The sequence below is a fragment of the Macaca thibetana genome, chromosome 10 (genome assembly GCF_024542745.1).
Source record: "Macaca thibetana thibetana isolate TM-01 chromosome 10, ASM2454274v1, whole genome shotgun sequence".
Lineage (NCBI taxonomy): Eukaryota > Metazoa > Chordata > Mammalia > Primates > Cercopithecidae > Macaca > Macaca thibetana.
The window spans coordinates 55,166,349-55,188,991 of NC_065587.1; the positions used below are offsets into that span (position 1 = coordinate 55,166,349).

Sequence of the window (22,643 nt, forward strand, 5' to 3'; positions counted from 1 at the left end):
ACTTCACACAGGGTCTTACAAGCCCTTATGTGGGTTTATTGAAAGCCATGGAAAGGCTGTATTACAAACACAGGCACACAAACACACACACAAACACACACACGCAACACCACCACAATGATCTGATTTATATTTTTTAAACAGCCTCTGGCTGTCATGGGGAAAAGGGATGGTGGCTAGGAGTGGAGGCCAGTTCGAAGGCTAGTGTAGTCCAAATGTGTGAAGATGGAGAGAAATGGGGGGACCCGGGATGCACTGGGGAGGTGGAGTTGGACACGCAGCTGACCACATTGCCCAGCCTTTCTTGCACTTAGCGGGGTCTATGTAACCAAGCCTTAGCTCATGGAACATGGGCAGAAGTGACGTATGCCACTTCCAGGCCTGGCCCATAAAACCCTGCCCCACACGTGCTCTGTCTCTTTTCCCCACTGGAAGGCTGAATGCCGAGACCTAGTCTTTAGATGAGAGGGAGCCCACAAGACGGGAAAACTGTGGGGCTGAATGACACATTGCAAGGTCGTCCCCCAACCCCCAATCAGGAGCCCGGGTTTTGAGCTTCTGTCCTGTTGTATTAAGTCGCTGACATATGTTAAGCCCCTGAGGCCCAGCCTGCAGCCTAGGCCCTCCAGGTCCCAGAGGAGGCTATACTTCCATATGGAAGCCTCTAGAAAGGAACTCAGTCCTGCCAGTGCCTCGATTTGAGCCCAGCGAGACCTGTGTAGCCCTCCACCCTACAGAACAAGACAATAATACATTTGTGTTAAGCCACCAAGTTTGTAATAACTTATTGCAGCGGCAACAGGGAACTAATACAGTGGGTGTGAGGATTAAATGAACCAGTAGATGTGGAGCCGGAGAGCTGAGCTTGGCCCTGAGGATTTGTCTAGAAGTGTGAGCCACCGTTACAGATATCACAAGTGATCAGATGCCTGGGGCCTGTAGGGATATCCGACCCGGTGCCTGTCCGACTCAGTTCCCAGGCAGAATTGGGCCCCAGTACCTGGTAGAGAGGGCCTTGGATCCCTTCTTCTCCCGAGAAGCAGGATGAAGCTCAGTGGGCCGGAAACAGGGTGCTGGTGCCACTACCTCAGCCTGATTTTTAGCAACGGCATCAGCAAGTTTAACATTCCAATTTCTGCTCAAACTTCAGAGGAGCAGAAACCTGGGCTAAAGTCTCAGAGTCAGAGTGAGTGGGGCTCCAAGGACCCACAGCCCAACAAGAGCCCAAAAAGAGTTTGTGGAGACAGTGGGATGCGGGGAATGGCCTGATCTTCGGGGGAAGGGCAGGGCCCACTCAGGGGAGAGTTAATGAGGGCCTGGTTGTGGACACACCTGGAGTCAATAAGACCTGAGTTTGAATTCCTCCACTCCCAGCTGGGTGTATTAGTCCGTTGTCACACTGCCATGAAGAACTACCTGAGGCTGGGTAATTTATAAAGGAAAGAGGTTTCATTGACTCAGAGTTCTGCATGCCTGGGGAGGCCTCAGGAAACTTACAATCATGGCACAGACAAAAAGGAAGCAAGCTATGTCTTACATAGCAGTGGGAGAGAGAGAGAAGGGGGCGGACTGCCAAACACTTTTAAACCATCAGATCTCGTGAGAACTCACCTGACTATCACGAGAATAGCATGGGGAAAACCGCCTCCATGATTCAATCACTTCCCACCAAGTCCTTCCTTCAACACACGGGGATTACAATTGGAGATACAATTTGGGTGGGAACACAGAGCTAAACCATACCACTGGGTGTCCATAAACAGAACACTTGTACGTCCCTGTGCCTTGGTTTTCCCATCTGAGAAATGGGGGTAGTAATGACGCTCACCCCATAGGACCATGTTGAGGATTATAGAAGCTGTTTTGTGCTACTATCCAGGTGGCCCTTAGCCAGTAGCTGCTTCTCCTCCTTTTTCACAACTGTCTGTGTGCAGATGTCGAAAATTCTTTTTCCATAAGCAGGGGCAGGGCCAAACACTCTGCCTGTGCTAGGCATAGTCACAGACATCTCTCACGGGACTCTCACCTTACAGCCCAGGACACAGAGGCACTTAACCTGCCAAGAGATACTTAACCTGCCAAGTCCTCCCAGCCAGGCTGTGGCTGAGCCAGGATTGAACTCAGGGCTGTCTGGCTCCCCAGGTCATGATCCTTGTCAGGCCAGGTGCTGCTAGCTTTATCCCCCTCCCATTGCCTCTATGGTTCTCACTTTCCTTGTCTCCGGGATGGGGCCGAGGATCTGTGGCTGGCTGTGCTCCCCCACTGTTGTGAGGGTCCCATGATGCACAGCTGAGAGGCGCTTAGGTGTGCCCGCTGGGGGTGGGTGTTACTGGGGCCATGGGGGATGTGTCTGGCCCCATCAGGCAGGTGACTCTGCCCTGTACTTGGCATTTTTGGTTCAGTGGCTCTATTTTAAGCCAGAGGAGGTTAGACTTTGAGTATGTGTATTTCTCAGGTTGGAAAGCTGTCAGCTGAGCAGTCACCAAAAACAGCAACACCTGAAACATCTCCCTCTTCATCTTACCTCTCTGCCTCCTCCCCTCCTTCCTCCTTTGAAGACCTAAGGGAACCCAGTGATTTTCCTCTGTCCCATCGCACCAGAGGCACACCTGCGTCCCTCAATGGGGCCTTGGATTTTCTTCTTTCAGAGCTCCAAGGTTGTCAGCTTTGAGGATGACAAAAAAGGCAATCCCAGTCCCAGGCTGGGCGCTGAGCATGCTTTTAAGCACTTAGGAGTCTAGATCCTTCTGAAGCCTTTGTGAGCCAGTCAGGCCATTCCCATCTCAGGGAGAGGAAACTGAGGCTCAGAAGGAGAGAGAGAGACTCACCTAAGGCCACACAGGGTAGGGCAGTGGCAAGGAAGAACGTGGGTGTCAGAGTTAGCCAGACCTTGGTTCTGTCTTGGGCAAGTAACTTCACCTCTCTGAGCCTCAGTTTCCTTGTCTGTGACCTGGGGTAGGAATGTCTGCCTGACAGTGTTCCCATAAGCATTAAATGGAGTGTGTGAAGAACTGCTCAGCACAGAGTATGCCCAGCAAAAGTTAGTACTGCCCTCCACCCAATTAATTTCTTCTTTGCCCTTTTCCACACTACCTATTCCCCAGGACTACTGGGATCTTAAGGGATTGATTTTTTATAATTAGACTATAGCCCAGTAATTTTCCAGAAAGCCAGAAGACCTGGCACATTCCCTAATAAGATCTCTCTCTTGTCTCTCTCCTGAAAGAATTGATTATTTTAACCTCAGGGGTCAGTAGGTGCCAGCTCCTTAGAGGTGGCAGCTGTGGCCTTTCTGTAGCCTGATTATCATTCAGGGATCTAGATGACCAGAAATTAAAAGCTGTCTCTTGCTGATTTAAGCACCGTTGCTGGTAGGAATTTGGGGTCTCTCATAATTTTCTGGGCACTGAAAGACAAAACATACGGTTTGGGGGATCCAGAGAGATGGAACCTTGAGTATCATCAGAAAACACCATAGCCAAACCCAGCAGGGGGAACCATTTCTCCCAGGCCAATGAGGATATTATTTGGGGAACAAATGACAACTGTCTGAACAAGACTCTCTCTCTGATGGGTTTTAGGCAGGGCTGCTCAGAGAAGTCCTAATATGTGTTTGTGACCATTTAGTTGGAGCCATTGAGAGTTTGTTCTTCAGCCTCATGAGGATCCATATCTTTGAGTTAACGGAGTTATTAAAACCCTTACTCTGGGCCGGGTGCGGTGGCTCATGCCTGTAATCCCAGCACTTTGGGAGGCTGAGGTGAGTAGATCACTTGAACCCAGGAGTTCAAGACCAGCCTGGGTCACACAACGAAACCTTGTCTCTACAAAAACTACAAAAAAAAATTAACTGGGCATGGTGGTGCACACCTGTAGTCCCAGCTACTCGGGAGGCTGAGGTGGGGGGATCACTTGAGCCTGGGAGGTCGAGGCTGCAGTGAGCCATGATCACATCACTTGAGCCTGCGGAGGTTGGTCCATCAGCCACTGCACTTCAGCCTGAGTGACAGAGTGAGACTCTGCCTCAAAAAACAAAAAAAACCTTTGCTGTGGTTTGTTTTAGATTTGAAAATCTAACTGATAGGAGTATAGAGGTTTGCTAAACCATTCTCTCTACTTTCATGTATATTTGAGAATTTTCACAATAAAACTTTTTTTTTTTTTTTTTTTGAGATGGAGTTTTGTTCTTGTTGCCCAGGCTGGAGTGCAATGGCACAATCTCAGCTCACTGCAACCCCCGCCTCCCAGATTCAAGCAGTTCTCCTGCCTCAGCCTCCCGAGTAGCTGGGACTACAGGCACGCACCACCACGCACGGCTAATTTTTTTTGTAGTGTTAGTAGAGATGGGGTTTCGCCATGTTGGCCAGGCTGATCTTGAACACCTGACCTCAGGTGATCCACCCTCCTCAGCCTCCCAAACTGCTGGGATTACAGGTGTGAGCCACTGCACCTGGCCAATAAAACACTTTTTAAAAGAATCTTTCTCTCTGTCCATCCCACCCTATTTTTTCCCCTGCTGTTTATTTGGTCTGAGTAGGTGGTGACTCTGAGAGTTAGAGTAAATAAGAACATTGATTGAGTAGTTAGTATGATCCAAGCACAAAGCAGGCCTCACTTCATTTAATCCTCAGAACAACAGTAGGCATTGTTAATTCCACCCTATAGATGAGGAAATTGAGGCTCAGAAGGATGCAGAGATTTTTTTCAAAGTCACAATTGCAAAGAGAGGGGGAGCCAGCTGCTGAGCTCTTGCTCTTGACGGTGGCCCCTCCCTGCCGGTGAGAAGCTTAGCATGGTGCTGTTACAGGTGGCAGTTGCTGCCGTGTGGCAATTTGAGCCCAGCTGCTACAGACAGAGGCCTGTCCCTTTTCCTCCTGCCAAGGACCACCCTCCCTTTCCCAGTCAGCATAATATATTGGAATCAAGAGCTGTCTGTCTGAATCAAAGGGGGCAGGACTTGCATTGCAGAAGACATCATGGGCTAGAAAGAGTCAAGGCAAAGGGATAAAGAGTCTGAGACGTGAAGAAATACATGTGCTAATGTTAGTGTAACAGAGAGCTTCCCTATGCAATGCCTTAGCCAGTAACCATATGTGGCCATTTATAGTTAAATTAATTAAAATTGAATTAAGCTGAAATTTCAGGCCAGGTGCCATGGTGTGCGCCTATTTTCCCAGATACTTGAGAGTCCGAGGCAGGAGGATTGCTTGATTCAAATATAGGCTGTCTGGTTCCAGAAACCTGCCCTTAACATTTATTCATAATCTTCGCTTTATATAGGCTAAGGAGGCTTTTTTTTTTTTTTTTTTTTTTTTTTGAGACGGAGTCTCGCTCTGTCGCCCAGGCTGGAGTGCAGTGGCGCAATCTCGGCTCACTGCAAGCTCCGCCTCCCGGGTTCACGCCATTCTCCTGCCTCAGCCTCCCGAGTAGCTGGGACTACAGGCGCCCGCCCCTGCGCCCGGCTAATTTTTTCTATTTTTAGTAGAGACGGGGTTTCACCATGGTCTCGATCTCCTGACCTTGTGATCCGCCCACCTCGGCCTCCCAAAGTGCTGGGATTACAGGCGTGAGCCACCACGCCCGGCCGGCTAAGGAGGCTTTTGAGGGAAGGAAAGCTGGTATAATGTCCTGAAGAAAGTCCCGCAGGCGCTGGGCACAGTGGCTCATACCTGTAATTCCTCTCAAAGTGCTGGGATTACAGGCATGAGCCACTGTCCCCGGTCAATTCTGGTTTCTTTAAAGTGGGGCAAGGACCTGCAGACATTTGTATAGCAACTGGAGTGCAGAATCCCTCTAGATTCTTGTGGTTATTTTTTTTTCCAGATGTTTTGTAGTTGGTTCTTCCACACCTAATTTGACAGTATTCTTTTTAGCAACGAGTCTTCATTGAGTTTTCAGAAAAACAAATCTCTTCCTTTTGCACTCATATTTCATCAGTTTATGGAATATCTAATTCAGTTACATTGTTACAATATTAAGTGTGCCTTCTGCAAACTGATTTGGGAACACACCCAGCGGACTGTTGGCAAGCATGCCCTTCTACAGCCAAGAGCCCCAGGGGCCTAGAGAATGGCTTACTAGCCATAAGCATTCAATGTGCCTGAGGCAGTAGCGTTGCATTCAGACAGCATGGAGAGCACTGGTTAGCCTGGCAAGCTGGTTAAACAGATTAGTAAAAGGACTTTGTGCACTAACTCTGGAAAAGACTCCATAGTGTGGAATTGTCTCCGGAAGACATTTGCCCCACTGGAGACTACATTTCCCAGCATCCCTGGCATCTAGGTATGACCATGTGACTAGTCTCCACCAATGGAATGTGAACAGGAGTGGTGAGTGTCACTTCCAGGCAGGGCCTTGAGGAAGCAGGTGAGCTTCTCCATCCCTGTCTGTCTAGATACAGAGAACCCCAAAGCCCTGCAGGATGGCAAAGCTGCAACATGGAAGTCACCCGGATCACCACGTAAAGGAAATCTGCTCTCCAACCAGGAACAAGCACCTGCCTTGCAATATTAGGTAAGAGATAAACTGCTATTGTGTTAAGCCACTAGATCTTGGGGGCTGTTTGCTATAGCAACTAGCATTACCCTGTTTAATACACTTCCCATATAGGGCTGTCTTGAGGATTAAGTTAAATGACACACATGCAAGAGACTCTTAAATGGGACTTTTCCTGTTGTCTCAGATTTACAGCCAAAGCCCCAAAGTCAAGAATGGACAAGAGGTGTCAAATACCACCGTATCATGCCTGCAGGACTTTTTTTTTTTTTTTTTTTTTTTTCCGGAGATAGGGGTCTCACTCTGTCACCCAGGCTGGAGTACAGTGGTACGATCTTGGCTCTGCAACCTCTGCCTCCTGAGCTCAAGCTATCCTCCCACCTCAGCCCCCCAAGTAGCTGGGACTATAGGTGCGAGCCACCACGCCTGGCTAATTTTTGTATTTTTTGTAGAGATGGGGTTTCGCCACGTTGCCCAGGCTGGTCTCGAACTCCTAAGCTCAAGCAGTCCACTGCCTCAGGCTTCCAAAGTGCTGGAATTACAGGCATGAGTCACTGTGCCCACCCCCTGCAGGACTTTCTTCAGGATGTGGAAGAAAGCTTTCCTTCTCTGAAAAGCCCCCTCAGCCTACATAAAGCAGAAGATTATGAATAAATGTTAAGGGCAAGTTTCTGGAACCAGACAGCCTGTATTTGAATCCTGTGCCTAAAACTCACTAGCTGTGTGATCTTGGAAAAGCTACCTCACCTCTCTGGGCCTTAGTGGATGTAAGATGCCATTAGTAATAGTACCTACCTCATAGCCTTGTAAGGTGCACATAGTTAGGCTACTTGACTGTTAAATAACATTCTTGAGGTGAAGGGCCAAGCTTGATTCAGGGAAAGTGTAAAATATGATATGATTGGATGTTGAAACTGGACAGAAAGGCATGGGCAAAAAGGAGAGATTTCATTGAATGTATTGGAAAGGCAATGGTTGAAGAAAAGCTAAATTCATTTTTGTGTATCCCTCATCATGTTCAGATTCTTCAATAAACCAGTTAGACACATGAAATATATAGATCAGCTTGGGGCACACTGAAACCCTCAATACATCTTAACTCAATACATCTTAACTATTATTATTCAAAATTGTGCCAGGTCAGGAACGAAATCCTCTCTAAGCTTTATTACTTTTGAGTGAGAATACAAATTAATGTTTTTGGGGTGGTAGAAAGCAATGATCCACATACTTCTGGGTTTTCATAATACTTCAATGTTTTAAAATTTATTTTTATTTATTTATTTATTTTTTGAGACAGGGTCTCACTCTGTCACCCAGGCTGGAGTGCAGCGGCACAATCTCAGCTCACTGTAACCTTCACCTCCCAGGTTCAAGCAATCTCATGCCTCAGCCTCCTCAGGAGCTGGGATTACAGGTGCCCGCCACCACACCCAGCTAATTTTTTTTGTATTTTTAGTAGAGATGGGGTTTTGCCATGTTGACCAGGCTGGTCTTGAACTCCTGGCCTAAAGTGTTCCACCCGCCTCAGCCTCCCAAAGTGTTGGGATTACAGGCGTGAGCCACCATGCGTGGCCAATACTTCAAAATATTTGTGAATCCAAATAAGAATGGCAACTCCAATTGCAAAGTGAGAACAATGGGAAAAAATCTGCAAGTGCTGTTTATAATCACCTTCATTTTATAAAAGAATGAATTTCATAACCCCTGGAATTAGGAAGGTCATAATCTCAGAGTAAAGGACAGTCCTTCAGATGGAATCCATTTAACTGAAGAGAATTCACTAGGTTGCCCTTATTTTTAGTACAGTTTACTGGCCCATGTTTGGAGACTCCAGATATAAATTACCACAAAGTGTATAAGCATTCAGAGCTGTTATCCCTCATGATGGTCCTACAAAAGTAGGATTGTCATAGTCTATTCAGGCTGCTCTAACAAAAATACCTTATGCTAGGTAATTGATAAGCAACAGAAATTTATTTCTTACAGTTCTGGAGGTTGGGAAGTCCAAGATCAAGGTTCCAGCAGATTCAGTATTTGGTGAGGGCCCGTTTCTCCTGGATGATGGCAACTTCTATGTGTTCTCACATGGGGGAAGGGCAAAGGGCTAACAAGCTCCCTCAAGCCTTTTTTATAAGGGCACTAATCTCATTCAACCCCCAAAGGCCCCATCTTTTAATACCGGATTATGTTTCAACATACGAATTTTGGGGGGACACAAACATTCAGACCACAGCAGGGAATGTAGTCTATGAGGATATGGAGTTTCCAAAGATTTGGTGACTTGCTCAGGGTCACCCAGCTGGGTTCAGGCCTGGTCCCAGGGTCTCAGTGCTCTGGGAAAAAAACAGTCTTTTCCTCCAGGGTAATTATGTGTTGGAGGGATCTCTGTTCCACGTGGTCATCTGGGGATCCAGGCTCCTTTCTTGTGATCTTCCATGTCCTAAAGCTGAAATTCCTCTTCTGGAGACAACAGGCCCCCAAGGGATCTATGGATGGAATTCAGGAATTCATGAACTTGAAAGAGAAAATAATTGCATCTTTATTTACACTAACTTCTGACATTTAACATTTCTTTCCATTATGAATCTAGATAACAAAGTGGTATTAGCAGTACCTATTTGTTGCCAATAGAAATCATAGATATTTTCATATTATATTGATGTTATTACAGATAACTTTAAATACTGTTTATACTATCATGACATTGAAATTATGGTAATTAGACTAGATCTTATTGTTTCATGTGTTAATAAGGAATCACTATATCACATACTTTTTACATTTTGGTTACTACATTTTAATAATTTGTTGCCTTTGTAATTCCATGTATTTTATGCATTTAAAGGTATTAACTGAGAAGGATACCATAGACTCTACCAGCTGCTCAAGGGGCCCTAGGTTCATAAAGAAAGGTTAGGAATCATGTTCTAGAGCCTTGGAGTCCTCTACCGGATTCTCTGCATGTGCCCAGAAGATTACGACAGAGATGGAGTCTGAAAGATTGTAAGGATCCAGGTCTGGAATCACATCCCATGGCCAGACCTCAGTCACCTGGCTGGGAGATGTGGTTTTTTCTGGGTGCTCAGGAGGAAAGAGGAGATAGTTCAGAGAATAGCAAGCCAGACTCTGCCCCATTATGTCACTTGCAATGACTCAAATTAAAGAGACGCTGGGACCTCTTGTCCAGCATCCTCTGATTTGTGCAGGTAGTAGGAGGGAGGGAGGTACTGGGCACCAGGTGCCAATCTTCCTCATTTTATCTGCAGGTGCAACAAGTCTATATTGCATGGAGACAGTTCTAAGGATGGTTGAGATTGAGTTTCTCAGATTTTCCTTTTGTTCTTCCAATGTACTGGCTGTTTTGTGTCCCCAAGAACTTACAATTTATTGGGGGCTGGTGAAATTAGGACAAAATGTACATCATTGAAAATAGAATTATAGCTTGCATGTATACAAAGCTTTAGAGTTTGTCAAGTACTTTCATAAGCCTGGGCTCATCTGGTCCTTATTACAGCCCTCAACAAGACAGGGCAAGAAGGATCATTCCCATATTCAGAGTTGGAAACTAAGCTCAGAAAGGAGAAATGGATGCTCAAGGTCACAAACTAGAGGCAGAATCAGGGCTACAGTGGTCTCAATCACCGTTCAACAGGCATGTATTAAATACCTACTATATCCCAGGTTCTGTGCTGGGGTCCAGGGATACAGAGATGAACCAGAAATCCACTCAGCTTCTAGGGAGAATGCCCAATAGAAAAGCCAAGAATCGATAGGTAATTATATTACCACATATAATTATATTTGTCAAGACTCTTAATTGAAGAGATAGGAATCCAACTCAAATTAGTTTAATAAGAGGAATTTATTGGTTCACATAATAAAAATTTCAGAAATGTAAGGCTTTAGGCATGGCTGGATCCAGCTTCTCAAACCATATTCCCTGAAATTTGTTTCTCTTATTCTCTGGGGTGTGTGTGGGTTCACTTTTCAGACAGGGTCTCATCTCATGGTGACAAAGATAGCCCACAGAGATTCCAGGCTTATCCGCTACTAGTCTGGCAACTTGAGTCAAAAGATCATACCTCTTTCCCAATTGTTCCAGAAACAGTCTTGAGGTTGACTCTCATTGGCTGGAATGGGGTCACATGACTATCCCTGAACCAATCACTATAATTTTGATTGACCAGGCCTGGTCACATATTGGCGTCTGCATCTGAGGTGCTTTAATCAGCCTCCTTTGAACCATGGGGACTGATGTGGAAGGCCTCCCAAAGGAAAATTGGGGGACTGTCCCTCAAAGAAAAGGGAAAATATACTGGGAAGGCAAAACCAACAGAGGCCCCTTATGGCAATGGTGGTGATAGTACTGGCTGCTATGGGAGCAGAGGGAGGAGGCAATCCAGGCTGGAAGTTGGGGAAGGTAAGGCAGGAGAGAGTACCAGGCACAGGGAACATCGCATGTATAAAGACCTAGTAATGAAGAGACCATAACACTTGGGAAACTGCATATAGATGACAGGTGGGATGGGAGGGACTATAGTGAGATTGCAAGACCAGCTAGAAAGCCAACTGATAAAACACTGGGATGGTCTGGAATAGGGTTGATGCTAAATTGCAAAAATGGCTGTCATTATTTATTCCTTATATTCACGCCCCATCACAAAGGGAAATCTGTTTCTCTGCTCCTTGAATCTGGGCAGGACTTATAAATTTCTTAGGCCAGTACCAGGCCTAGGCCTCAAAAGAGACCTTGCAGACTTTCCCTCTGTCTTCTGGAACTCTGTCCAGCCACTCTGTAAATGAGCCAGTGCCATTCTGCTGGATGGTAAGAGACACATGGAGCAGATCTGAGCCATCCCACCTAAGTCCCTGTGATGTGAGCGAGCCCAGCTAAGAAAGGCAAAGCTGCTACCCAGCCAACAGCTGGCTGCAGATGTATGAGACCGCCCAGCTGAGACCAGAAGAACCACACTGCTGAGCCCATACCAAATTGCCAACTTCAGAATTATGAGCTAAATAAGTAATTGTTTTAATCCACTAAGTTTTGAGGTGGTTTGTTTTGTATGCAGTAATAAATAACTCATACAGGGGATGTTTACAGGAATAAAGTGTGTGATAGGGGAGGCAATATTCAAGAGCTTTTTAAGGAAAAATAACCAGATCTTGATGACCATCTGGATGCAGAGGGTAATGGAGATAGAGGGTTGGGCAAGTGCTGGGAGAACAAAGAAGGGGAAGTTGGCTCATTCATTCATTCATTTCATAAATATATATTGTGTACCTTTCTATGTCAAGCAGAATGCTGGAAGCTGGTGACGCAGTGGTAAACAGGACAGCTGCAGCTCCTGCCCCCATGGAATCTGGGTTTCAGCAGGTTGAGTTTGAGACTCTGGTGGATATCTAGGTGGAGCCGTCCAGTAGAAAGTCTGCTGACTTCCCATCCATTACTTTCTCCACTGCCTCCTCCCTGATCATCTCCCACTTCTACCTTTCTGTCCCTAGTCATGTGTCCTTAAGTAAGTCTGCTCTCTCTTCTGGTCTCACTTTGCCCATTTATGACAATAGCAGGAAGGGAATGAGAACTCCATGAAGTCCTCAGCTTCTGTGAGGATAGGAATGTGTCTGTGCCTTGCCCTGCAGACTCAGATGGAGAGGCTGGGTCTGTATTTATGATTGGTAAACCTAGGATGGGCTGCTTGTGTCTGGTCAACTGGAAGTAGCAGGATAGCAGACAAACCCAGGGATGAGGCTGAGATCCTCTCAGAAGTGGTGGCCCAGTCACAGAGCCACTTGTCACATGAGAACAGGTATGATTCATAGAGTAATGAATTAGGGCTTCTAAGCCTGAAAAAACAATGGCATAAGGTCACCAGAAATCACCAAGACAATCCAGACCTAGAAGCAGAGATGGGGAGGACTGGCAAGGATGGATCCCCTCTTTATTCAGAGTAGAAGATGGTTGCAGAATCAGGGGTTATCTCCCCAAAATTCCTTTTTTTTTTTTTTTTTTTTGAGATGGAGTCTCGCTCTGTAGCACAGGCTGGAGTGCAGTGGCGCGATCTCAGCTCACTGCAACCTCTGCCTTCCGGGTTCAAGTGATTCTCCTGCCTCCACCTCCCAAATAGCTGGGACTACGGGCGTGTGCCACCACTCCCAGCTAATTTTTTGTATTTTTGGTAGAGATGGGATTTCACCATGTTAGCCAAGATTGTCTCAATCTCCTGACCTTGTGATCTTCCCATCTCGGCCTCCCAAAGTGTTGGGATTACAGGCATAAGCTACCGCACCCAGCCCCAAAATTCCTTTTACCTGTCCATCTTGCTTAGTAGTTCTGGATTTCAGTGAGATTAGCCCTACCCCCAGCTCCAGGGCTGGGACTAACTGATCCTAGAGATTCTCTTCTGAAGTAGTACTACCCACTCCCCACCCCCTGCTGAGGGTGGGTTGGACAGCATTTGTAGTAGAGTGAGGGCAAGCCTATTATCAAGGTGCCTGGAGGGCACTATTGGCACTTAGTTGGGGGTGGGGTGACCAGGGATTGTAATGTTCTGGGATGTACAAGATAATTTGGCAAAATAAAAAATTGTCTCACCGAAGATGCCAGTCACATCAGTGTTGAAAAACACTTCTCACTGAGAGCACCCTCCCCTCACTGGCCATAATAATTGGGTCAGGAAAGCCAGGCCCAAACCGGTCAGTACTTGTCAAACCCCTGGCCCCAGGGACTGGTTTAAGCAGGAGGCTTAGGACCTGAGCTAGGAATTTGGGAATCCTTTGTCTCCTGATCCTTCTGAAGGCTATGGTGTAAAGAGCTGAGGCTGGAACTCTGCACAACACAGAAGCCAGCCTGAAATTATTGCTAACACACAGAGGAGGAAAGAGCTGAAAGAATTGCAGCCCCTGATCAAACCAGACCTGAATTTTACTCCACTGCTGGACTCCATTAACATTGTAGGCCATTGTACCCAATAGGTAACTTTTTAACCCTCAAAACATAACAAAACATTGTAGGCAGTTCATCTCCTACTGTTCAAACTAGTTTGGGTGGGGTTTCCTGTTATTTGCTATGAAGCACCCTATGAAATTCAGAGACTGGTGCTGGAAGAGTATGAATCTTGACCAAGACCACATGGGGCTGGTGTGGGGCTCTGTGGCATGTTCCAGGAGGCTGGGGAAAGTTTGAGTCTAGTCCAGAAAGGAAGAGGCCATTGCTAGGCTCTCTCTGGTCCTCCAAAGGCCAGAGCCCATATTACAATTGGGGACATGGCTGCTTTCCAAACGAGGATGGGATAATTGTTTAAATCCTTGGGCTGGGAGACAGGAGGCCTGGTTCTCAAATGGACTCTGTCCCAGACTTGCTAAATGACCATAGGAAAAACACTATTCTACATGGACCCCTTTGTGGCCCACCTATACATGGTAAAGGAGTAGGCAAGAGAAATACAGAAACACCCTCTAAAGTGCTTTGCTGAGGGCCCATTAACCTCAGGAAACAGAGCCCTGAAGACATTGTGAGTCCTCTTCTCACAGGGTCATGGAACCTTCCCCCCACCTCCTCTCCCGCTACCAAGCTTGATCTCCAGGGCTTTAAGCCACACATTCCAAGGTAGAGCTTGAGCCACACGAGTCCCATATCCTGCATTTGCACCCTGCTTTACCTGCACAGTGTGAGTGTTCACCTAGACCCAGGAAAACAGCACAAGAGGTACCCACCAATGAGGAATGGGTGTCTGGGCTGTTTCCAGACCCCATGGCAACTACATTTCAGAGCCGGGCCTGTGTTCAAGGGACTCAGGCAAGTAGTTGAGATAATAATAATAATAATGTTAATGTTTGAAAAGATTGTAACAGAGTGGAATATTCTCCACTTTCCAGCTCCTTCCCAGGGCTTCGTGCATATGCATATCTCCTTCCAGAATCCTGGTCAATACTAAGGTAGGATGAAAAAACTGGGGGTTTGGGATAAGCAGGAAAAAAGAAGCAAACTCTCTTGGTGGTGGAACTTACTGAAGTTAAGCTTTGAGTCTGTATTGATCAGGACTCTTAGTTGCAAGTGACAGAATCCCAACTCTGTTAGTGTGGGTAAAAGGTTAAGGTGCTGTAACAAAGATGCCCAGCAGTGCAGTGACTTAAAGAAGACAAAAGTTTACTTCTTTTTCAACTGAGCTGCCAAGTTGTCAAGGCAGCTATGATCCAGGGGGCCACTCAGAGACCCAGGTTTCTTCATAGTGCATGCCATCATTCCTTAGGACAGCAGTTTCTGGGGTGGTCCCTGGACCAGCAGCATCAGCAGCACCTGGGAACTTGTTAGAAATGTCAACTCTCCAGCCCTATCCTGGGCCTAGTGAATCAGGAACTTTATGTGTGGGGCCCAGCCATCTGTATCTTTACAGGCCCTCTGAGTGATTCTGCAAGTTTGAGAATCACTGCACTGCCCTAGGATACTATTCCTGTCTGCACAGTGGAAGCTGGGGCACAGAGGGTTGCAGCCAATGGGAAGAGGAAAGAACTCATGAAGCAGGCACAGAAACTTGTAAGGCTCAGGTCAGGAAGTGGCACATGTCACTTCCCTTCATGTTCTATTGGTAAGGATTGAGTCATATGGCCATACCTAGCTGCAAGGGAGACTGGGAAATGTAGTCTAGGCATGTACTCAGACAGAAGGGAAAGCATCTGAGTAGGAGAAAGAGGCAGTGGAAAGCTCTGTGAACTTAGCATTCTGGTCACTGGGACAGTATAAAATTTGACATCATTTGTTTCATGACTTTGAACCATGACTATCTGTCCCATGGTAAAATTCCTATACTAGAGAAAGAAGACTCATAGAAGGTAGTTTATCCACATTCTTGTCTAACACGGACATTTAACATTTCTTTATTGTGAAATATTTAAAACATTGTGGCAAAGACTAATGGATGTTTGTGATAGCACATGAAATGTAGATAGACTACATTTCCCAGCCTCCCTTGCAGTTGGGTGTGACCATGTGACTGAGTTCTAACCAAAGAGACAAGAGCAGAAGTTCTGTGTGCAACTTCCTGGCTCCGGCTTTCCATGAATTAATTGTCTGGGCTTCCTCCCTGACCTATTCAGGCCTTACTGGATGCAGATGACTGGGAGAAGGAGAGAGGAAGAAGAGTCCTAGAAGAAGGAGCCTGAATTCCTGGATCATCATGTGGGGGAGCCCACCAAGCAGAAGCACCCACTGGGAATGTTATGTAACACAAATAGACTTTGTGCTTTGGCTAGTAAGCACTTTGGCAGTGACGTTCCAATGACACTGGTGGTAGTGGAAGTGGATGCAGGTGATAAAGGGGTACACTGTCTGTAGAGAATTTTAAAACAGTAATGAAAAGGTCTAAAAGTCAATCTGCTTTTTATTGTCACCACATGCCAGCAATTCTAAATAATGCCAGTGTTAAAATATTCCTTCTTACCAGGGAGAAAACTCCCACTGTCAGAGGCGTTTGAACCAGAGTGATTCCATCTTGAATAGGGGCTGGGTAAAATGAGGCTGAGACCTGCTGGGCTGCATTCCCAGATGGTTAAGGCATTCTAAGTCACAGGATGAGATAGGAGGTTGGCACAAGATACAGGTCATAAAGACCTTGCTGATAAAACAGGCTGCAATAAAGAAGCCAGCTAAAACCCGCCAAAACCAAGATGGCTTCGAGAGTGACCACTGGTCGTCCTCACTGCTACACTCTCACCAGTGCCATGACAGTTTACAAATGCCATGGCAACATCAGAAAGTTACCCTATATGGTCTAAAAATGGGAGGCATGAATAATCCACTCGTTTGGCATATAATCAAGAAATAACCATAAAAATAGGTAACCAGCAGCCCTCGGGGCTGCTCTATGGATCATTTTCCCTTTACTTTCTTAACAAATTCACTTCTATTTTATGGGCTCGCCCTGAGTTCTTTCTTATGCGAGTTCTAAGAACCCTCTCTTGGGGTCTGGATTGGGACCCCCTTCCTGTAACACCACCACCTCCCCTGGTCCCTTGGTATGCCACTGAATTTGGGGTTTATTTATTACTGGGATCTGGTTTACCCTAGCTAATAAAGACAGGCATAAAGGTATAAATAGCAATGACGAACATCCATATGTACACCATGTTTTTTAAGGAGAAAAACATTACAAATATGACTGTTGACATGAACATTTAAAATAAATTTAGATTTCTTCTGGCGACTGCAGTCTGATACTTAAGCAATCTGCCTGGCGTGGGGAAAAGACTCAGGGAGACTTTGCATTCCACAGATGCCACATCAGCCATCTGGAGTAAGCAGCGCGGCACCAGGTTCTGCCACCAGCTTCTGATTTAGCCGGCTTCTTTATTGCAACCTGTCTTACCAGTACGGTCTTTGTGATCTGTATCTTGCGCTGACCTCCTATCTCATCCTGTGACTTAGAATCCTGTGACTTAGAGCAGCCGTTCTTTATTCCTTTACTTTCTTAATAAACTCACTTTCACTTTATGAACTCTCCCTGAGTTATTTCTTGTGTGAGCTCCAACAACCCTCTCTTGGGGTCTGGATTGGGACCCGATCCAGAACATAAAGATCATCAGCCATCTGGAGGAAGCGGCGACACCACCAGGTTCTCAAACTTTGGGTTTTAGTCAGGTGGCCACAGAGCAGGGGTCAAGAGAGGAAGGCAGGGGAGTGGGACTGCAACGAGATGTCTCAGGGACTGAGAGAGACAGGAGGGTTGGCAGACCTGGAGGTCGTGTTCTTGAGGTGAGTGGCAGTGAGGTGGTTGAGAGGATAGAGGGAGTCAAGTCAGTCACCTGTGTCCCACCCCTGCTGGCTTCAGGGCAGGGGAGAAGCTGCCGAAGAGGTTCATGTTAGGTTACTGGCCATCCAACAGAGCCTGGATGAAAAGACCTGGCCCGGCGAAGACAAAGCCTTTTTCATGAAAGCCAGTGGTGAGGAGGCATTGGGCAGTGGAGGTGTGACCAGAAAGGGGCCCTGATCCAGACCCCAAGATAGAGTTCTTGGATCTCCTGCAAGAATTTGAGGCGAGTCCACAAAGTGAAAGCAAGTTGATTAAGAAAGTAAAGGAATAAAGAATAGCTACTCCATAGACGGAACAGCCCTCAGGGCCGCTGGTTGCCCATTTTTATGGTTATTTCTTGATGACATGCTAAACAAGAGGTGGATTATTCATGTGTCCCCTTTTAGACCATATAGCGTAACTTCCTGATGTTGCCATGGCATTTGTAAACTGTCATGGCGCTGGTGGGAGTGTGGCAGTGAGGACAACCAGAGGTCACTCTCATCGCCATCTTGGTTTTGGTGGGTTTTGGCCATCTTCTGCAGCCTGTTTTATCAGCAAGGTCTTTATGACCTGTATCTTGTGCCGACCTCCTATCTCATCCTGTGACTTAGAACGCCTAATCATCTGGGAATGCAGCCCAATAGGTCTCAGCCTTATTTTACCCAGCCCCTACTCAAAATGGAGTTGCTCTGGTTCTAACATCTCTAACAAAGGGGCCATAGATAAAGACCAAGCCAGTGTGATGGGGCCACTTGCAACCAAGTTTGTCAGCCAACCTGAAGGTGATGAAGAGGACTTGGCCCCTGCTTCTGCCCTTGGGTTCTCCCTGATACCATAATTCATTTCAGTGGAAGTGAAAAAAAGATGAATTCGTGAGAATCAGATGGCTGAGAATGCACCTCAGACCCTAGACCACATTTTAGCCATGAAGAAGCAGGAGGCCTTTTCGTTAGCACATGATACATGGTGGCCATTGGTCGCCTCCCTTTTCCTAGGCAGAAGGTGGGGGGATACCTACCAGTGTTGGAGTTGCCCCTTGAAGACCCTCCTCCCGGCAAGTGGCCTCTCGGCTGTTCATGCATGGAAATGCCACAAGGGGGCAGCAGCACATCACTGCTGTCCCCCGAGCCTCGCGCTGTGTCTGATTTCAATGAGATGGGAGGTTTGTTAAAACAGATTTCTGGGCCCTACTCCCAGAGCTTCTGTAGGTCTGGGACAGGGCATTTCTAACAAGTCTCCAGCTGATGGCTGCTGCTTCTGGTCAAGTACAATGGATCTATCTGTTAGAAGTCAGGATAGTGATTATCTTGTGGGAAGTCAGGATAGTGATTATCTTGTGGGTAGTTAAGAGAGGGAGTCCAAGGTGGATTTGGGAGGTGCAGGCAATGCATGGTCCTGCAGTTGACCCAGGTACTGATTGACTCATTTGTGAAAACTGGACTAACTGAACACTTATTATCTGTGTACTTTTTTTTTTTTTTGAGACAGGGTCTCACTCTTGTCACCCAGGCTAGAGTGCAGTAATGCAATCTTGGCTCACTGCAACCTCTACCTCCTGGGCTCAAGCCATCCTCCCACCTCAGCCTCCTGTGTAGCTGGGACTACAGGCATGTGCCACCATGCCTGGCTGATTTTTGTATTTTTTGTAGAGGGGGTTTCACTGCGTTACCCAGGGTGATCTCAAACTCCTGAGCTCACGCGATCCACCCGCCTCAGCCTCCCAAAGTACTGGGATTACAGGCATGAGCCACCACGCCTGGTCCTGTATACTTTTTATACTTCATTAAAAATTCAAGAAAGAGGAAAAAGAAAGTCAAGGGAAAGAGAAACAAAAATGGAAGGAGAGGAGGCGAGAGGATGAAAGAGACAGAAGAGAGAAATGGAGAGAGAGAGAGACAGAGAGAGAAAGAGAGAGAGAGAGAGAGAGAGAGAGAGAGAGAGAAAGAGAGAGAGAGAGAGGCTGAGCCAGCTGCTGGTTCAGCTGGTTCTGACTTCCCATCCTGGATGGTGAGTGGTGATTCTGTTCTTCAAGCCTCAGCTTCTCATCTGTAAAATGCAGATCACAGCAACCACCTCACTTTCAATAAGAGAAGGTATAGAAAATGTGAAAGGAAAATGAAAACCCCAATTCACTCTGCCAAAAGTGAACAATTAAGCTGAAAGTTGAGTCATACAAGAAGTTGCCTTTTCTTTGTTCCTAGGCAGAGAGCCACAGATAAAAGGCCACGTATCTCCACGGGGAGCTACTCCTTATCTTATGTAAAGTTACAGAGCGTGAGAGGAATACGTAATTGAATACATAATTTCCCTACCTGCTCTTTTTCTCTTGCAATATGTGGATTTCCAGGCCCTCCTTCTTTCCCCTCCAGCCTGCTTTCCCTTTTAAATACTAAAGCCCTCAAAGTCATCTTTAGAGAAAGGCACAGACCTCTCTACTGGGCATGTCCTTAACCTTGGAAAAATAAATGTCTAAACTGATTGAGACCTGTCTCAGACACTTGCTGGTTTACAAAAGCATCAGGAACACAGTAGCTGCTCAATAAACAGTGAGACGGTCAACTGCTCCCCATAAGTGTGTGGGCTCCCCTGGGCACTGGATCTCTGGATCCCAGAGCAGGGCTTGGGAGGGCCTAGCTGTCTGTGTTTGCTAGATTCATTTTAATTGTAACTAGTTAGAATGGGGAGGACCTCCTGGGGCCTGTTGATGCCCTTCGCTAGGAAGGGCTGTGGAAGCTCAGGGGCTGCCTTGCTCGCTAGAAGCAGGGAGTTCTCTTCTTCCCCTGGCCACTTCCTTTAAAACAGTTTCTTTTGTCTTAAGTTTTCATTTCTACATTTGTCCCTTTGTTCAGTCCCTTCTTCCTTACGGCTCTTGGCTGGAGGAGGATGGTGTGCCAAGGGCCCCAGGAACAGGCTCTATGCCAGGTCTTTCGGCCACAGCTGGTGGCAGAGGCCTCTCCAGAAAGCATTCTGCCCCAGGACACTCAGCTTTCCCTGCAGACCCAGGCCAGCACCGAGGAAGTGAGTGCAGAAGCTTCCCATGGGGAAATGGCCAGGCCTGGGCTCCTGTGGCCCTGAGAGCTTCAGAGAGGGTTAACTTGGTTTGCCCCTGTGACCTTTCCCCTGACACGTGTTTCTTCTTCTCCACAAACAAGAGGATTCCCAGTCCTTGCCTTCACAACATTTGCCAAGAATTGCAGGCAGGAGGATAATAGCTTCAGTTGAAGAACAGGAAGGAATTACCTTCCTAATGCAATACCCCTGCGGAGTGGATACTTTTTTTTTTTAGGCAGAGTCTCGCTCTGTTGCCCAGGCTGGAGTGCAGTGGCATGATCTTGGCTCGCTGCAACCTCCACCTCCTGGGTTCAAGTGATTCTCATGCCTCAGCCTCCCACATAACTGGGCTTGCAGGTGCCCACTACCATGCCCAGGCAATTTTTTGTATTTTTAGTAGAGATAGGGTTTCACCATATTGGCTAGTCTGGTCTCGAACTCCTGACCTCAAGTGATCCGCCCGCCTCAGCCTCCTAAAGTGCTGGGATTACAGGCGTGCTTGCCACTGCACCCAGCTGGGTACTTACTTTATACAGCTGTCCTATGGGGTGGGCACTACTATTTATTCCTATTTTACAGATCAAAAAACTAAAGCGCCAAAAGTTAGGATAATGGTTGGTAAAATTTATTTTGTTTTATTTTGTTGCAGACTACCACAATTACTACTTGAGGCTGTCACTACAACAGTTATTACTGTTACTACTTGAGACCGTCATTACAGCAGTTACTACTGTTACTGCCTGAGACTTCATTACAGGACTGAACAAAAGGACGAACAGACGAACGTAGAAATGAAAACTTAAGACAAAAGAAACTGTTTTAAAGGAAGAGACCAGGGGAAGAAGAAGAGAGCTCCCTGCTTCTAGTGAGCAAAGGCAGCCCCTGAGCGTCCACAGCCCCTCCTATTTATTGGGTAGAATGAGCAGGGAGGAGGAGGAGGTAACGACTGGTCAGCTGCTTGATTGATCACAGGTTCATATTGTTACTAACAGGCTTCAGTTATGCCTAATCACAAGAAACACTATGCTTGGGGCATTCCTGACAGCCCTCAGCATTCCTTCTGGATGGCAGAAACAGTTTGTCAGTTTGCCAACATTCTGCATTTATGAGAAATAGTTTGCTGCTTACTCATATAGCTTCCAGTGGTATACCGAGTTGATCATGACCCTCAATCTTTCGGCCTCCGTACCTCCAGGCTGGAGTGCAGTGCTACGATCTTGGCTTACTAAACCTCTGTCTCCCCGGTTCAAGCAATTCTCGTGCCTCAGCCTCCTGAGTAGCTGGGATTACAGGTGTGTGCCATCACACCCAGTTCATTTTCGTATTTTTAGTAGAGATGGGGGTTTTCATGTGTTGGCCAGGCTGGTCTTGAACTCCTGACCTCAAGTGATCTGCCCGCCTTGCCCTCCCAAATTGCTGGGATTACAGGTGTGAGTCATCGTGCCCAGCCCTAAATTTTTTTTTGTAAATCACGTAACACTCTCAACAATCCTCTGTGTTGAGTATTGCCATTATCCCCATTTTAAAGAAGGGGAAACTGAGGCACAAGGAGGTTAAGTACTTTGCCTAAGATGACAGTGCTAGGAAATAGCAGAGCCAGGACGCACACCTGGGCGGGTTGGCCGAGGCCGCTCACTCCCCCACTGCACAGCAGCGGCTCAGCTGTAAGGTCATAGGCCTGAGTCCCAGCTCCACAACTCCAGGACAGCTTGTTAATCACTCTGGGTCTCAGTTTACTCATCTCTAAGCAAGGAGTATTAGTGGCACTTTCCTTTAGGAATGTCCCAAGGATGACGTGCAACGGTGGGGACAGAGCACTTGGCAGAGACAGCCTTATGTGTGGGAGTCCCTCAGTGCCCATTCCTCGTTCTTGTCCGTGTTCTCCCTGTTTGGGGGGACGTCATCAGAATTTCGCCTGGAAATGTGTTTAGGGTTTACCCTTGCAGAACCAGACCCATGGAAATTCTCAGTCTATGAGAGACCCCAACAGCCATTCTGGAGAGTCAGATAAACTCAGGTTGGACTAAAATCCCACCCCAGCTGTAGACCAGCTTTTAGACAGCTCACTTTCCCGGGTGTTTCCTCCTCCCTGAGCTGGAGTTAGTTAGATTTGCCATGCAGGGGCTCTGTGAAGGTTACATGGCTCAAATTCAGCCTGTGATTCTCAAACTAAGGTTTCTGGAGTGGCTGATACCGGAGATGAGTGTTGGGGGCTGGGCAGCACGGGCCTCTGTGGCCAGCAACTCTACCTGGGGTGGGTAATTTACAAACACTGTGTCTGGGAATTGCCCTCATTCTCAGAACCCT

General features: G+C 46.9%; 1 long non-coding RNA gene across 1 annotated transcript; it reads left to right on the plus strand.

Moving 5' to 3' along the window:
* The first annotated feature begins 6,324 nt into the window (after positions 1-6,324).
* On the plus strand, positions 6,325-17,596 carry LOC126963895 (uncharacterized). The gene is made up of 3 exons (XR_007729246.1): positions 6,325-6,513; positions 14,374-14,433; positions 15,592-17,596. It is a non-coding gene; the product is annotated as an uncharacterized LOC126963895 (long non-coding RNA).
* Positions 17,597-22,643: the final 5,047 nt, after the last annotated feature.